The 18,042-nt window shown below is 43.4% G+C and overlaps 2 protein-coding genes across 3 annotated transcripts in view; one reads left to right on the top strand and one right to left on the bottom strand.

The window, feature by feature from the left end:
* Positions 1-17,113, top strand: part of LOC111934012 (uncharacterized) — a 411,068-nt gene extending 393,955 nt beyond the window's left edge. Inside the window, exons 8-11 of the mRNA XM_086849765.1 lie at positions 10,615-10,717; positions 11,716-11,890; positions 11,999-12,085; positions 12,697-17,113. The gene's annotated coding sequence lies outside the window, so the exon portion shown is untranslated. The remainder of the gene's footprint in view (positions 1-10,614; positions 10,718-11,715; positions 11,891-11,998; positions 12,086-12,696) is intronic.
* LOC111934013 (uncharacterized) overlaps positions 1-18,042 on the bottom strand; it is a 42,617-nt gene that overhangs the window by 22,399 nt on the left and 2,176 nt on the right. The window lies entirely within an intron of this gene.

Raw genomic sequence — 18,042 nt, 5'->3', positions numbered from 1 at the left:
TCCTGCCCTGTCACATCAGCAGAAACAATGCAGTGGATCAGAAGAGGTGGAAATTAATGAGGGAAATAAGAAAAGTGGTGTGGGGCAGACCAAAGGTCCATCCATGCCAGTGATTTCAGATGTCTGTCAGCAAGTACAGAAAGCAACAGGTACCATAGGACAGTATTTTATGGCACATTCTCCCCAAGGCTCCCAGAGCAAGGAGGCAAGGAGATCATCAAGTGTAACACCCGCCAATTTCCAGCTCAAATCTCCTCCTTAAGCTTCCTCTTCTCCCCACCCTGAAACCACCAAGCTTATAATATGGCTTGGGAAGCAAAGCGGGCGTGTTCCCAGACTGTCCTTCAGAGAAGAGCAGCCATCTGCCACCAGAAGATCCAGGGCAAAACCTTAAATTCACAACTCCCTCTGAAGGACACGTAACTCCTCAGAAAATCCTTATTGCCCAGGAGTCTTCTGAGAAATTCATAAATGTCATGTCAGTTCTGACAGTGAGGTAACCCCCTCAAGATCAGATTCAACTTCTGCAAAGCCAACTGCTGTGAGTGGTGGAACACAGGGATGGGGGTTCCTGCAACAAATCTAAGGAAGTAAATGGGAAAGATCCTTTGGCTTAGGAGGAAACCTTGGGGTTTTGTCCAGATACAAGAAGTCAGTTCGGAAAGCAGATTAATACCATACAAAGGGATTTCTGAGCCAGCAAGCTGAGCTGTGCTTCATACTGCAATCAAAAAAATTAGAGGCAGAAAAGGGTTACATCATCCAGGTCTTAATCCAGAGATACACATACTGAAAATGTGGCACACAGTTAAATGCTTTGCTAGGTCAGAGACCTAATTTGCTCCCTGTCAGGAGGGCTGTTCTTTATCAGAGAGCTCTGTGGATGGTGTTTGGGCTAATTACACTCTGCTCCTGGCCACTGCAAGAGCAAAACCCAAGGCACGAATCCTCTGGCACTTCAAAGTGCCGTCAGCACTTTACAGATAACAACAAATGATAATAACCACCTTTGTGTTTGAGGTCTGTGCTCAGGGTGGTTTCAGGGGTGATCAGATGTGGCAGAGAGATTTCCAAGCCAGTCAGGACAGAAAGATGCCCCAGATACAAATCTGGACACAGAGTTGTTTTTGTGCACTTTCTTACCTCGCCTACACTTTCAATTCCTAAACATTTCTGTGGACCATGCCTCCCCAAACCTTGCACTTTAGATCCTAAACTGTGCCATTGCTGGGTCTGATTTTAGGCTTGCAAAGTACATTTGCTCTTGCATGACTAATTTACATTAGCAATTAGCTCATTTGCATGCACCTACACAGTGGATGATGATCATTTGGGTGCTCTCTTGCCCCTGGATTCACTCACTTCTTTCAGGTGACTTGCAGCCTTGCGAGGAGGGGACTGCCTTGCCCCTCTGTGTGCGGTGCCCTATTCCACTCCCCTCACAAACAACATTAATAATGCCACGATGCTCATTGCACCTGAAAACCTGACTCATCACTGGGCAGATATTTTGAGCATGTAATTCCTCATCTGCTTCCCCAACAGTACCACTATGGCTTTGTTTTCTGAGATTTGGGTTCATTTTTAAGCCCAGTTGAAACATCTGCTACTCCACCATGCAATGAAGAGCCTTCACTCACCTAAGTTATTATAATCATATCTTAAAGGCCAGCAGCATCTGGTTAGGATCAAATACAGTTTGGTGGCTTGTCTTCCTTCCCTTTGGTTTCTCTGAGCTGTTGACAGCCTGACACGGCACTGCCTCTCTGGGCCGCCAGCCAGGCCTGCAAACACTAGATGGCACTTTGCAGCAAGGAAGGTTAGGAGTTTATGCAAGTAAATGCAGACCTCATTCACTGCCCTCATTCACAGGGGAAGAAACTTTGCTCACTGTGTCCTCACCACCTCCTTGGTTCTAATTCAGTGTTAATCCACTGAGAAAAATATGATCGGTTCCCAGAGAAATTCTCAGCTTCATCAAAGGATAGCTTCTTTCTGATGATGTAATTATTTAATGATGAGCTCTAGCTTATATTCATGACAAACTTTGCATTTCCTCTAAAGTTGGAGCACATGCAAGGAGCATCTGTATGATAATGGCCTGGCCAGATACTCCAAAAAGTTCCAAATCTTGCTCCTGATTAAAAGACAAAACAAGACCCAGTAATGACCTTGTTGCCATTTACCAAATGCAGCAGTAGGAAATTAAGGTGCTGCTTCAGGTTTAGGGTTTCCTCCTGCCTCTCATACCAGGCTATGCCTAGCATTTCTTGGATGATTTCAAAGGGCCAGATGTTGCCCTTGGATTGTGCCTGGAATTTGCTGCCCAAGGGAAGCTGAGTGATGCTGTGTTACAGCCAAGCTGCAATAGAGCAGAGGAAAAGGTCCAGCCTGGCAGAATGGGCTCCTCCTTGGAACAGTGACAGGGAGACATGCAGGTACCTCAGCCTCTCCTCTGGGCTGCCTGAGGACAAGGAGCTGCCCTTTCCCTGGGCCAGCATTCGTGTGAATGTGGCTCCTTTTATTTATCCCTGTGGCTACACTGGAATAGTAACCCACAGCCAGCCTCAGCCTGCCTTGCAGAGCAGGTACGTGAACACGGTCTGGGGCATCCTGCTCCTCTTCTGGAAGCTGAGGTTTCACCCCTCCCTGTCCCAAGCCTGGCCTCCAGGCAGTGCCCAGCCCAGGCTGTGTTTGGCCAGCAGGGCAGGAAAACAGGCTGAAGCTACAGTAAACAGCTTGCTGCTCCATTTAGTGCAAGGGTAAATGGCACCCATTCCATGGCGAGGGGCTTAAGGCTGCCCTCAAGACATATGAGGAGCTGTAAATGCCTGCTCTCCCAGTGCTGGGTCCCTCTGCAGAGAGCTCGGTGCCCACAGCACCTGTGCAGGGACACCTGTGCAGGGACACCTGTGCAGGGACACCTGTGCAGGCTGCAGTGCCACAGCAGTGGCAGGACAGAGCAGGCAGAGGTGGCAGTGCTGGCCCTACACCCGGGGGCAGAAAGGCTCTCTGTGTCCTGAGTGCAGGCTACAAACCACAGCCCAGAGCCGGTGCCCTTCTTCACCTCCTCCAGGCATGTCCTGGGTGACATCCAGGGTAAACCTCCCACTAGAGCTACTTCACCTTCTGGAAATCTTTTTCGTTCCTTTTATAGCTATTATTCCTTCATCCTTTTGACTGTCAACTGTTGCTACTCCCTTAGAGCAGCAGCACTCCTGCCCAGCCTGATCTTTCACAAGGTCTTAGCTACTTTCAAAACAGACAATGCACTTCCCAACTTTTGTAGCTTTATCCCTCTCTTTTAAATAAAAGATTTCTACACGTTTGAAGTCATCACCTTATTATTTTTTTTGTCCTCTCATTTTTTACTATCTCCTCACCAAGGGCAGTGTTTCATTGCTTGGAAGGATTTCTTCCTCCTTCAGGTCACTCTGCCAGATCCTCTTTTTTTCCCACAACCAGTCAGAAAAGCAACTTGCTTTTACCCAAAGTCTCAGCCATGTGGTTCCTGAATTAACCAAGCTGCTGGAAGAGTTGATGACACATCTGCATAGTTTCCCTTATTCCAAAAGGAACTGGATGATTCTCAAAACCAGTTCAAATTTCCTATTCTACCACAAATATTGTCTTTTCCTAACTCAGCTGAAGTCATGATATTCTCTTTCTTGCTGTGGCCTGCTTTGACATCGGTTCCCATCTCCTCAGACAAATTCCAGGCACATTCAAAATTCAATTCAGCCCCACAGCCATGGTTAAACAGCACCAGTAACTACCAGTTACACACTGCTGCTGGCTGGCTTCAGCAGCAATGGCAGAGACAACAAAAGAGAGAGACGAGTGGAGTCTGATGGGACCTCACATCAGCAGCCCCAGACTCCAGCATGGGACTAGCTTGGATAATACTGGGACAGGGGAAAACTCCCACTTGGTCCCCCCCTTGGGGGCATGCCACAGGAGCTAGAGGTTGGCTGGTCCAAGCCTCCTTGCTCTTGCTGACACCTAATGCTGAAACCTCCCATCCAACACCCACACAGGGCCTCATCCTGCACAGCCCCAGCTTAAAAAACCCTCCAAGCCAACCAATCAAACAGCCAAACAACAACAGGTCGTAGCATTTTCCTCCACTCTCTCTCATCAGACTATAAGCCCTATTAACCTAATAAAGATGCTTCAATCTCCTTTCAATCCAGGAGAATTCCCCCCATTGTTCCCACAGAAATCTCTCTTGGGATGTACTGCCAAGAGCGTGCGTTTGCTGTCCAGTTCCAAGTTGCTTGAAATAACAAAGAATTATCCTTACAATTAAGATCAGACTGTACAATTTAGATACATGCCTTAAAAGAGTTATTATTCTCTGCCAGAGATGTATTGTTCTTCCCCATTTAATTTTATTTACTTTTTTTAGTGGATGCAACAGTTATGCTGTCATTTATCGGAGAAGAAGGAAGCAGCAGCTGCAGAGCTGTGTATGTAAAATAAACACAATGTGTATGAAACTATCAGAAGCTCAGACTTCAAGGAGGAGAGGGGGAGGATTGCTTTTAAGATCTCATGTCAGTAAAGTTGTGAGATGGAACGGCAGGGTCATACCCTATTAAAAATAAGAGTGGGAACAAATTCTCTTATTTAATGGAACAGCAGTGCGAGCTGTGTGCGTACAGACAGAGGCCTTAATTTAAAAAGTAAAAAGCAATTTGGTCATTCATGTTCAGACTTTGGGCACTCCACAGAGCATGCCAAAAGCACTCATTTCTTTTTAACCCCTTGGCTGCAAGACCTGTACAGCATGGGGGAGACAGAGCCAGGGTGTATTTATCCTTTGAAGAGGAGTTTTTTTCTCCCTATGGTGCTGTGCAGGCAGCTGGCTGATCCCAGGAAAGGCAGGTGGGAGGCAGGCATCCTGCTCCCAGCTCTGATGCTGCTGGTTGTGTTAGCTTGGGTGAATTGTTTCACCCCCCATCAGTACAAACACAGATGCTGATGCTATCAAAGGCTGCTACTTGTTTATTTGTCTGTATTAAGCCAGGGACTGGGAACCCCCAAGCATGAGAACACCCAGAGCAGAGGGCAGTACCAGAGCCAAGTGCAGCTGTTCTCACCAATACGATGTCGCGACTCAAATCTGCACCATCCCTCACACACAGGATGCCTGAAGTGCTCCAAGGAGATACAGGCACAGTGAAAACCTGTTCTAAGCCCAGCAGGGGCAAGCACAGACTGGGGCCTGCTGGTCAGAGCCCACAGCAAAAGGGGGTAGTGGCTTTGGAGGTGTCTGTCTGGGCAGCTGCACCCCCAGCCCGTGTGCACCGTGTGTCAGAACCGGGGCACCACAACATCAGGTTGGATGAACCTCCTTCAATCACAGCTGTTTTATAATAAAGCTGAATATATATTTTTAATAGAGCTGGATTCACCTCGAGGTAATACCAGCAATCCCACACTCACTCCTGAGGTGTAACACTGCTCCAGCAGCACATGGAGCTGCACAAGCTCTGGATGACTCCGAAACAACCAGTCTTGGTGGTATTTTCCCAAACATCCTTCACAAACACGCAGCTTTGTTGCAGGCATTATTTCAGTAATAGCATAATTGTGCAAAATATGTAAGTATTTTCTGTAATTGTATAATCAGCATGTAATTACATAGAGGAGAAAATATAAACATTTATTAAACAGGTGAATGCATTTATTATTCAAATATAAATTTCAGTGGTAACTGAAACTGAGCCAATCTGTACCTGTGTGTATAATTAATAGCGGATTGGAATTAAATATGTTGTGTTTGTAAAAATACCTAATACACCTGAGGCCACCTTTGGACAAAACCTAAGAGATCACAGTGACAACACATGATCATCAGAAGATGGCAGAGGTGCAGCTGCATGAAAAGTCTGGCCCAGTTTGAGGGATCTCTCTTTCTCTCTCCTCTGCTGAGAAATGAACAGCAGTAACAAAAGGAAATAGTTGGAGCTTCTGTGGTGCAGCTGCAGTGTCAGCCCTCCTGCTGCAAAGAGACCACAATGTCTGACTCTAGAGATTATGAAATCTCTGTCTGGACCTCTTAGACCCAACAACCTGACCTGATAAAAAGTAGTGCAGAAATTCTGAAGGAAACACTGTTAGATCTTTGACCTCCTTTCGCTTCTGCCTCTCCTGACGTCAGCTGTAGTCGGCCACTAGAGGCAAAATTAGGCCTCTAGGGTTTTATGTCTCATCTAGAAGAGCCATATTCCAGAAAAACAAACCCATTAGCCCAAGCACCTTCCAAAATAAGTATTTTATTATATGGAATGGCTCAGGGATTCAGCCTTCACCAAGGACTGTGCTTCGATCACAGATGGGATCTTGGGAACTGCACTAAATCACAGATGGTATATTTCTTCCTATAATTCACAAAATGGGCTATTTCCACTGCTTGCTGGGGTTTTTTTCCCTTCTCTGATTTTTATATTTTGCACATGGCAATTGCAAACATGGCTACAATTTTTTAAAAGGGCCCTTGAAAACATTTTATTTTAATGATGCCTGTAATCTTTTCCTGTTCAGTAAATCTAACACCAAAATATCAATCTTTTCAGAAATTAAAACATACTTAATTTTAATAGGATTTCATTTATGCTTTATATGCCTTGCTTATTTATCTTCTGTGTCATTTCTGTTTTCTTGGATAAGCTCAACATTCCCTTGTTATCTCTTGAAATACTGCACCAGGCACAAGTTACTGCCTAGACTGAGACAGAGCAGCTCCTGCTGCTGCCCACTCACGGGCCACAGACAACTGCTGGATGCCACATTCCTACTCCTTACAGCCTGTGATATCTTAATCCTGATCCAGGGCCAGCTAAAGACAGCAGCACTGCCCAAATTCACCCCATCCCTTCTTGTGCTCGGCTGGGGTGATGTATTTCAGCACTTTCTAAAATCCCTGTGCAGTCAGGAAGAGGATGGAAGGAGGGAAAGGGGGAGAAGGAGAGAAAGGAGCATCCCCTGGCACATCACATTCTTTGGAGAAGCCTCCCTCTCTCTCTGTTGTCTGTGGAGGGAGCCTAAGGGAGGCAGGTACTTCACCAAAGTTGGAAAAGGGAAAGGAATTTGGACATCCTCCAACCAACTTAGTCTTTAAACAACAGATGGAAACAGAGAGATATGGGGGTCTACAAGCAGACAATGGCATTGTGATAGGAGTTTGCATAATACATGCCCAGCTCTGCACATCAGCACATCTTCTCTTTCTAGAGGCTAAGTGACAGAAAAAAAAAAAAAAGAGAAAAAAAAAAAAGAGAAAAAAAAAAGCCAAAATTATATCTAATTCTTTCCTGAAACTGCTTCATTGCTTTTCTATGTAAACTGCTGCTATAGCTGGCACAGTTTTTATTTGTTTGCTGGTAGGAGAGGAGGACAGCCTATACAATCAGAGAAAGAGAAAAGGCAGCTGTGAGTAAATCTTTCCGTTCAGCCACAACCCAAAAAGATTTAGAGCTCCACATGTTGATATCAGCACAGTAACAACTGGTCTCCTACCAGCATCACACTGAGATCCAATCTCTGAGGATCCTCTTCTATATCCATTTAACTTTTCCACCTCATTTGCTATCACAAGATGCTCAAATGCTGTTGTCATTTTGTTTCTGTTTTGTATTTACTGATGTTATCAAATATTACACTTCACTGGAGGGTAATATAGAGAGCACTGAATGTCCTCTTCAATACTGAGCTGCTCAAACACTCATGTGCCAACCATGAAGCTGAGCAGCAAATCAAACCATGATTCCATGAAAGACAAGGACAATCTTTCTGAATCAGCCTTTTCAGGAGTATTTTTAATTCACACTAAATCAGGATTTAATAATCCTTCAGGTAGGAGATTGGGATGGCAATGACACCTAATCTCACTTTGTCTGAGCAGGTGTTTGTGACCTCTAGACTGTCGGTGTCTTGTGTCACCTTCCTGACCCTCAGGGAATGCCCCAACAATCCCTGGGGTCACAGATCGTGATTTTGACCCACACAAGAGCAGCTCCAAACCCCACCATCAACATTTGCACCTCAGATGTGACCACACTTACTAGTATGATCTAACTGTGTAAAATTCACAACCTCACTCCAAATCCTTGCCAACACTCTCAGTGCATCTTGGTGGGACCCTCCCACTGCCTTTTTTAGGGGAAAATTCACGTCTAACACAAGGTGCCAGAGGGGTGAGGCCATCTCAGATCCTGCAGCACTCACCCACACCAACTCAAACATGACAAAAAACAACATGGTCCCCCCATAAAGGCTGGAGCAAGGACCCAGTGACCCATCTTTGATGCCTCCAGTGCTGCTGCCAGCTCATGAGATGGTCTGCTTTCTGTCAATCAGAAATAGGGACTTCTTGCATTAGGAGCTGCTTCTGGATGAACCTGTCTTGTGGAGATCATCTTCCCTCCCCTCCCTTTGCTCCTCATTTAACATATTTCTGTTGTTTTCCTCAGAATTTTTCCACAGCCCTCCATAACATGTTGCACTATTTAAATACACATAGCATGAAATAACATTTATTTGTGAGAGGGATTTTTGGACTCCATTGTATCCTGCTAAAGTGTCCACTTTCCCAAGTCTTCCTTGGGTAGAAGTCATGCTGGACCACCAATCTGGTTGCCTTTTGGCTAAGAAGGTGAGAAAAGACAGGAAGGTGGCCAGGCATCTCTATTTTCCACAGATGCAAGAGGATAAGTTGCCCATGAAGAATGGTGTGTGAAGGGTATTCTTGTGACTCCATCTCCAAAATCTCCCCATAAGGAAGATCCACAACTGGAGTGGATACTGCTCTCAGAATTTAATGCCCAAACCCTCTTCCATTCAGCCTTTATGAGGGTGAAGTGGTTATGAGCCTAAACATTTTAGATGCAGTGAGTTTGTAGTTGTGCCACACATGATTTAGTGAATAACTGATGCAAGGCAAAAAGATGGCAGCGCTCTGGGATCTAACAGCTGTGCAAAAAGGCTAGAGAATTTAAAATTCAGGAAGCTGTATCTCCAGGAAAGCATTTAAAGGAAAAAAAATCCCTAGTGCCACATCTGGTGGCATCAAATTGTCATTATGACATGGTATTTAAGATGATTTAATGGGTTTATTGCTGAGTAAGAACCTTGGAGTTTGCTTAAACTACTGTGCATTAAAAGGATGTAACTCTTTAAATGATATTCTGACAAAGTACTGCCTAAAGAGTTCATTATGTTTCAGGAACTCACTTGTATGCACATCAGCATGTGTGTGCATGGAAATAAAGAGATCAGTAGACAGAAATTTGAGCTGCACATCTCCACACATGTATTTCATGATATTCTACACATTCTCATGTGTTGTGAGAGATATCTTGAAAAATTCATTCACCCCCTCTCTGCCTCTATCTCCTACACATCATACAGCAGGCAAGATTTCTACCCACCTTAATTACTTCTCACTTAGGGCACTGAATCAATGGGTGGTTTTGAAACAAAGGATTCAGCTACTAAAAACAGCCTGGGAAAGTGCCCAGGAAAGGTTGCAGATTATAGACAGCTTCTAAAAAAAGGTGTCCAGAAAAAGAAAAGGTATCTTTGTTCTTGCTGAATATTTTTTATGTGACTTAGTGTTTCTCTCACCTTTAGTTCCCAGAACAGTTCTCATTTCCTCTAAATGTTCTGACTTCTTATCTCAAACCCTTTCAGCTTGTTGATTTTAAATTCAGTCTGGTTAATTCAAATTCAGGCCACGTTGCACCTGAAGTCTTTCACCATTTCTGATTGCACAGAACGGGGCTGTTAATGCTGCTGGGTTTTGTCAGCCAGGAACGGTGCAAACTTCCTTTTACACTTCTTCCTTTCATATTAGATTGACATGACACATCCTGGGCCAGTCAGGCAATCTTGTGGTGGGTGTCTCTCATAGGGGGTTCTCTCCACACAGGACCATAGAATGGTTTGGGTTCAAGGAGCCTCAGAGAGCATCTTGCTACAACCTCCCTGCCATGGGCAAGGGCACCTTCCACTATCCCAGGCTGCTCCAAGCCCTGTCCGGCCTGGCCTCGGACACTCCCAGGGATGAGGCAGCCACAGCTTCTCTGGGCAGCCCATTCAGGTGCCTTAAGTGAATAATGAGCACCACCACCTGTGAAATTGTATGATGGAGCACATTTGTCCAAACAGACAAATCCTTGAACAATTCCATCAAGTCACCATGAGCTTTTACATCATCTGTGGTGATTTTCCACCATTAATACATTTGCCTCTTTGCATGTGAGTAAACTGTCAAAGCACAGTTCTGTCTCTCGTAGTCAGCCCCATGTGCACGGAGCAGGGAAATAAAAAGGGAAGTTTTGCTCAGGTTCAGGCTGCATTTGCCCTTTAGACAGCAGAAGTGTCCCAGGCAGGGAGACATCAGAGCTCTGCAGTGACCTTCCTATGCTGCTGAGGAAGAGCTGTGCCTGCTGCTGATCCCCTCCCTATGTGACCCCAAACAGCTCAGGGCTCACTGTTACCAACAATCTGCCCTGTAACGCTTGGTTACCTGCTCACAACTCTGCCTCTAATTTCTATGTATCTTTAACAACTGATATTTATTTTATTTTCTCTTTTTTTTTTCCCTAGCAAAATCTACCCCTTACAAAGCAGGAGGGAAGCTAAAGTTTGTTCCTTCTGAAATCAAGTCAGTTTCAATTCAAAATCAGAAGGGGTCTGCAATGGCCAAAGGGTCAGTTTTTTCTTTTTCTTTTTTTTTTTTTTTTCAGGAAGGGTTTGATAGTGAATAATTGGAAGAGGGAAAAAAATCACCTCAGGTTGTATATTGCCACTTCCTCTTGCATCATGGTTAATGCAAACCTTTGATTAGCCTGCTGAAGAGACCACACATTCAATAATTTGAAGCAAAAGGTTAATGGTGTTATTACAACTATTATCCCTTTTAAAATCATTATCCTCTTGTTTTTTATGTCTATATTACCTTCACCTTTCCATGAACCCACTTTACCAGCTGTTTCCCTCCGTCATAAAGTTTGCTGAACATCATCCTAGGAATAGGATAAATGCCATGTTTTATCAATCAAGCCTAAGGGAATTCTCAGCTTCTCATAACCCAAACTGTAAAGGAAGATTATTACAAAGTTTCTATTTTGATTTTTAAATTGGCCATGAGTGAAATACATGCTTAATGTCAAGGTGCACAATGTTGCAGTTATAACACCATTTTTCTTGGGAAGTTTTACACATCAGCAAAGTATGACAACTGAAGACTTAGAAGCAACTAATCAATTATCATTAATTTTAAATAGGTTCTTCGCTTGAAGGACAAATAGTATCTAACAAAATATACAGAGTGACTAAAACAAAGATAATGAAAACATGATGGAGGTGATAACCAGCTCCACTTCTAAAACATCTTCCCAACTCAGCACCAAAATCCTACTGACTTTCAGGCAGACTTTTATCCCTCAAGGTGGAATTGTGAATTAACTTCCAAAAAATATTAGAGCAAGATTGATTTCTAAATCCATGGCAGTGTCTCAAACTTATCTAAAAATCCTCAATTTTTCTCCAGAGACACTGAGAGGATCCATATTGCCTAACTTCAGTCTCCTCAAGTCAGTTGCTCCCTCAGCATTTGAGCTAAATCTTTGCTCGCTGTAATTACCTTCCTGGTGCAGCTGTTTTACAGCTCATATCTCTTGTCTTATCCATTTTTCCATATTTCAGATTCTGTGGACACCAACAGTCAGGGTCCCCATGAGTTGCACACTGAGCCCAGGCTGGAATACTGGGCCTGGAAGAACTTGTACAAGCAGAAGAAATTTCCAGTAAACCTAATTAAGTTTAAAAAATGAAGTGTGGAGGGAAATTAAAGGCCTTAAAACAATTTTTTGCAAATTTTGTAAGTGCTCAGACTTCATTATGCCAAATAAAATTATCACACTCTTCCTGGAATTTGAAAAGAATCTGTTAATGATAATGCCTCTACACGAAAATACATTCTTTACAGAATGGCAACAGTGAAGCATTTACTGAGCCCTTAGCAAAATAAATGAAGAACTCTGTGATTGCGTCCTTTGAACACAGGAAAATACAGGTAGTGCATACTAATGTTTTCCAACAATAGTATCTATCAGAGAAAAGCTGTGATCTCTGCAGATATTTAAGCAGAACAAAATGTAGGCTCTGCCTGTGCCATTTTTATAATCTTGGAGGCACAGCAGAAGTCAATGCCTGTATAACTTAGAGCATTGGTGGCAGCACAAGTGAGACATTTTCTCTTTTTAAAACTTGGAACATTTTTGCTACCAATTTCTGAGTACTAATTCATGATGAAGAAAGAGGAAAATTTCCCACATGAAAGATGTAATAAGAAGCAAATTCCTACTATGAAAGTCCTGTGATTGACATGGTCTTGTCATTATCACTGAAAATAATCTTCTGGTGTGCTATAATGACAAGAGGCTGTGTAATGTTATTCTGATACAAGAAAAGCCTGTGTACATTCATTGATCCAAAGAATTCTAATTCACCCTGTAGAGGAAGATAAGAATCACAACAGCAGGCAGTTAAAAGTCCATCTAGCCCCATATGCTGGCTCTGACAATGCCTAATATTTCATAATTCAGAAGAAACTGTAAAAATTGCTGCTTCATTGTGTGTATGTCTAAAAATGAACAGTATTAATGGTGTCTTCTTATCTCTCAGGCTTTTCACAGCCAGATGACCACTGGTGGCTTCCACAACAAGAGTGACTACGGCAAGTGAGTTTGATGTGTGTGTATAGGTACATGGCTATGACACACTGGTGCATTCAATAATTGAAATTATAAAGTCCTAACCTTTTCTTACATCTAAGGATATGTTGCGTACTTTATTTTAAAAGAAAATACAGGCTTAATGAGCCATGACACATTCAACATTTCATTTCTGTTTCAATCACAGCTTGAACTGGTTACTGAAACACTTCTCCAAGAAATGTTGGAATATTTTTAAATGTGGTTAAACCACTAACTGTTTTATAAAGCCATCAGTTTAAGCACAGACTCCTGGGTTTTGGGAAATGGGCTTCATGATATGAGGCATAAAAGATGCCAGTTCTTCAGCTTATCAAAGGAAAGGCTGAGAGGATGACAACTCTTGATAAGCATCTAGAAAAATTCTGTAAAGGAAATGATTCAACCTCATACAAAGTAGGAAAAAAACCCAAAAACTTTAATATTTAGAAGACAGTAATTCCTGCCTTAAATTAAGACACCATTGCCTTGAGGTAAGACATAAAACAGGAGAGAATGTGCTGCCATATATTGGCACCTTTATGGCAATGCTACGTATCTCTCTAGGATGCTCTGCCTCAGTGTTTGTGAGAGCCTTTGCTTGAAGGTACATGAAGGAGGAGCAAGATGTGACTCAAAAAGTCCTGGTTTCCACAGGACCAATGAAAAGATTTGAGAGAGATTCAATTTCACTTCCACTGTGGGACACACTCATGGAAGGTGAAGCTCCACCCTGAGACCATCCTTATAATCAGATTCCATGCCTTGCAGCATCAGCTGTTCACCCACAAATGTAAGAGGATTCTTTTCCCCCCAGATGTGTCAGTCAGCCCAGTTCCATCACTGAGGTGTTCTACCTCTCTCCAAAGCACTGGCACCAGGAGCTCCGTGTCCCCTCTTGTACACCGAAAATATCCTTGGTTGATCCAATGACATGCCTTGCTTATGGGTCTGAGGTTATTCTGGTCACCAAATTTTAGGGAAAGGCTGTTAAAAAGCTGGGTTGTTTTGAGGTAGCCACACTTTTCTGCCTTCTTCTCCCATCCAGGGTTAAATTCCCTCTGTACACCCCTCACCAGTGACAGTGCCCTGCTTTACTTGTGCCCCTCCTGTGCTAAGTGCTGCTTATAATGGCTAAAATACTGTCTTGGGGTTTAAGCTTGAGAAAAAGCATGCAAAGAAAACTTGTAGTTGTAGTAGTAGCAGCTTGTGATCCTAGGATAGCTTGATTAGCTGGACCTAATTAAGCAGTTACCATGAAACTCCAAGACCTCCTACAGTGTTATAAGGAAAAAAAAGATTCCACATCCTGGAGCAACTTTGGCTACTCCAGGCATAGGAGATCCAGTGTTTGAATGCATTTGTACAACTTCCCTAACATCACCCTTTCTCTCTTAATATCCCACAATCTACCAGCAGGCTGGAGCACCAGACAACACACAGATTGTAAGGACAGAATCATACTGTGTCTACAGCTCAAATCATGCTGAAATAACAGCAAAAGCCAAATAACCCTGCTCCAAGTAAAAGCACACATTCCCATCAGCACAGCTCCACTGTGATCCTGCTCTGTGTCCTGCCCATCACTCATGTTATCTCAGGCTGCTGACCCCACTTTCAATCCATTGTAGCTCTTCCTCTGCATTCCCTTTTGGCATAAAGCATTCCATTATCTCCATTTTCTGCTGAGGTAATACCTTTCCTAAGCCTGGGCAACAACAGCAGCCCAGGTTGTGAAAAAAAGCCTCACGTAGAGCACCTCTGCATCTGCAATTGCTGTGTTGCTGAACCACGTCACAAAGGTGATGGATTCACCCAGATGCTTCCAGTAGCTGCTGCCTTGGAACAATCTTTACAAATATTCTGGATATGCCACCTGTGTTTTCTCAGAGTTATGATGCACACCATTGCTTGGTATGAACTCGTAAGGCTGAAGTGGCACCACAAGGCTCACATTCCTGTTTACAGGAATGCTCTGCCAAAAGGTGAGTTCAGATCCAGGCATGCATTTCCCTTCAGTGTGAGGTTTCCTGGTATGAGATTCAGGTTCATCCCAAGTTCAAATTTTTTCAGTTTAAATTTTTTCAAAAAGCCCTTCACAAAGACCTCAAACCCTCAAATTACAGCCCATATGAGGAACCAGCTAAAGCAGCACATAACTAAGAACCCAAAGGAGTCTGTTAATTTCCCTTTCCCTTTCTGGCTTCATTCCCTTGAGTTGGAACACCAAACCACGATCCACACATGAATAATGCAGCTGCTGTTTAAGAGTTGATTCAACAACAGAAATTTGTATCCTCTCTCCATGTCAGATATTTATAGGCATATTCCTGACCATCTTCCTTTGAAGTCACTGAAATGCAGAGGGGTACATGATACAATTGTAGGAAGCTCTTCCTCCAGAGGAGCACTTCCAGAGGGCCACTCTAATTGTGCAGGAGCCACAACCCCAATAAATCTTTTTGTCCTCAGGGGACAGCAGGATGAAGAGATGTTCTAACCACATTATTTTTCTCTGATCACTCTCCTTGCAAAACCTATAGCAGCTGTAAACATCCAAAACCACCCTGGAGCAGTCCTCTGCTGCCCAGCTGAGTGCTGGATTTAGATCGCTTTTATGCACAGGAACGAGCTGTAACATATCCTGCACTCTGAATCACTATATAAATATTTAAGTAAACAACAGGTCACTCAAGTGTTTTCTTTAGCAGTGCATGAAACAACATGATGGTCCATCATGTGCTGGGATGGAATCCTAGTGCTGACATTTATCCTGTGGGCCTGCTGAATGCTGCCACCTCATGAGGTGACAGAGAAGGTCCTGGCTCCGTGCTGCCACTGGAAGTAGAAAGGATGCCCTGCAGCTTGCACCACCACCTCTCCCTTTGCCCCAGCCTCTTGAGGCAGGGATGAGAACCTCCTCTCCCAGCCCTCAGAAGGTAAGGATGGGATGTGTGGCAGTTGTGTGAGCCAATGACTCAGAGCACGAGCCTTGATGGTTTGGTTCTCTGTCATCAGCCTCGTGCAACCTACTCTGTCCTTCCTCTGCCTCGGATTTCTACAGGGGCTCCCATACTCTCATTTGTGATTTTCCATTTTCCAGACATACCCTTGAATTCAGATTGGTCTTTTGACCTTCAAGGCAATTGTGCTTTGTTGAACCAGGCTGTGTGAACTAACACCTGCCCAGATAAATCCCTCAGTATCTCAGAATTTGCTTTTCTCAATGTACCACATACAGCACAACCCTTAAAAACATCCATCCTGGTGTTTTACACGCTGGCTGTAGTGACATATCAGACTAGCTGGGCAGCATCACTTAGAAAAGCATCTCTGGCTGCTCTCAATCTCCTCTCTGTAAATGTCACTTAATTGTCTAAGAAAATTTTGGCTGACCTTTCAATTACTGGTAATAGAATAAAAGCAATAAAAGACTGTCCATGACAGCAAGTGCAACCAGCACCCATTTGTCGCCTTCTTGTGCTGACTGGGAGGCCAGGGAGAATTCATGCCCCACTCAGGGCTGCATTTCTGCCACAGTGCTGATAAAGGAACTTGCTGGTAAAAGGCCAGGAACTAGGGAAAGAAAGGAATTGTCTCGCATCCCTCCCTGTCCTGACTCCATAAACAACTCCAGAAGATTTCTAGATATCTGGGAACAAAGAAAAAAGGCCTTATATTCTGAGGCTTTTGTAGAACTCTAAAGCCTGTAAAATCAGGGGTAAACACTGCTTTCAGCCAACTGCTTCCTAACATCTCTCAGAGCCACTGAGACAGCTGAAATTTTTGGGAGATAAAGGAAGAGGTAAATGGACAAATCCCCCCCTCCCATGCAGAAAAGTCAGGGTGGGGTTTGCACTCCTTTCACTCACACACATTCTGGCTCATGGCTCTCCCACCGAACTCAGCTGCAGCTCAGACACCGGGGCCTTGCCCGTTGTGTTTGGTACTGGCTAAGAAAGATGCTTGAATGGATGTTACAGCACAACAATCTCAAATAAGAACTCCAATTTGTAAATTAGCTGTTAGCAGCTCTCATAAACACTTCCCCAAGTCCTCCTCCAGTAGCAGAAATAGCTCTTCACTCTCTAAACTGCCAGGCTATTAAGAACAGAAAGGCTTAGTTGGCAAACTCCTGGTGCCTGACTCATGATGAAGAGCTGTGTCTCAGCTCCTTCAAGCAGGAAGAGGACAGCAAATACTCATCCAATTTCTCACTTCCTTCCCAGTTACAGCTTGGATTCTTGGAAAACAGAAACCTTCTTGGCACAAGAAGCTGTTACTGAGACCGTTTCTTACCTTATATCTTCCACCAAAAATAAAAAAATAAAAGAATTGGTATTTACATATTATGTGTCCTACCTGTTATGGAAAATTGGAATCAATTCCATACTTTCCAAAACTCTTCTGGCAGGCTTAAGCCCTGATAGCCCTATTTTCAACATTTGCACTGAAATGAGTAAAAATATAATTACTGCATGTAGAATCCAGCCATCTAAATTCAGTGATCTGACCATAGAAGTCATTTCTAAATTAACCAGCAGAGCCAGGATATAACCAGTTACTGTAGGAAGATCTCCTTCTTCCTTTCCCTTCATGATGAGTCTGTGATTATTGCTAGAGCTGTTCACAGCTTTATGGATACTCTCCAATGAGACTTTTCTTTGTGTATTTTTCACTCTTACAAGCTAATTTTTGCATTATCTAAATTGTTCAGGTAGCTCTTTCTTATAAAGCAGCAAAATGAGTGGAATGAAAATATAATCAAGCACGTTAGTTTATCTCTTGCTCTTTCACACCTATTCCCACACTCAGATTACCAGTCACACACAAACACCCACACTGTGAGTGCTCATCTCCTCTTCCTTCCTCCTGGCTTGTCAGAGACTAAAATAGTCATGTGGTGGTTTCCACCATTCATGCTACAGCATCACTGTGGGTCAGTTAAAACGCCTCAAACACCAGAAAGATGGGTAGATAAGAGAACCAATCACCCCTTGATAATTATAACAAGTGCTGGTTTTTGATTCTTGCTGTGAAAAAAAAAAAAAAAAGGAAGAAAATATATTAAAGGGCAAACCAACATCTGGAAGAAGTATCACCTGACTGTGACAGAATGTGCCTATTAACTGTGTCCTCTACAGGCTAATTGCTCGAGTTACTGAAGCCTCCCAGCTCTCTCTAATTCTGGGTAATGTTTTGTTTCATAAGCAATTTGCCATGTTTATTCATTTCCCTATCTAGCTCATTTGCACTTGCAAAGAATGAAAGGGAGGCA

Source organism: Cyanistes caeruleus, chromosome 13, assembly GCF_971803275.1.
Source record: "Cyanistes caeruleus chromosome 13, bCyaCae1.hap1.1, whole genome shotgun sequence".
NCBI lineage: Eukaryota > Metazoa > Chordata > Aves > Passeriformes > Paridae > Cyanistes > Cyanistes caeruleus.
Note: the sequence above shows the minus strand (reverse complement) of the source record. Positions and strands in the feature narration are given on the sequence as shown.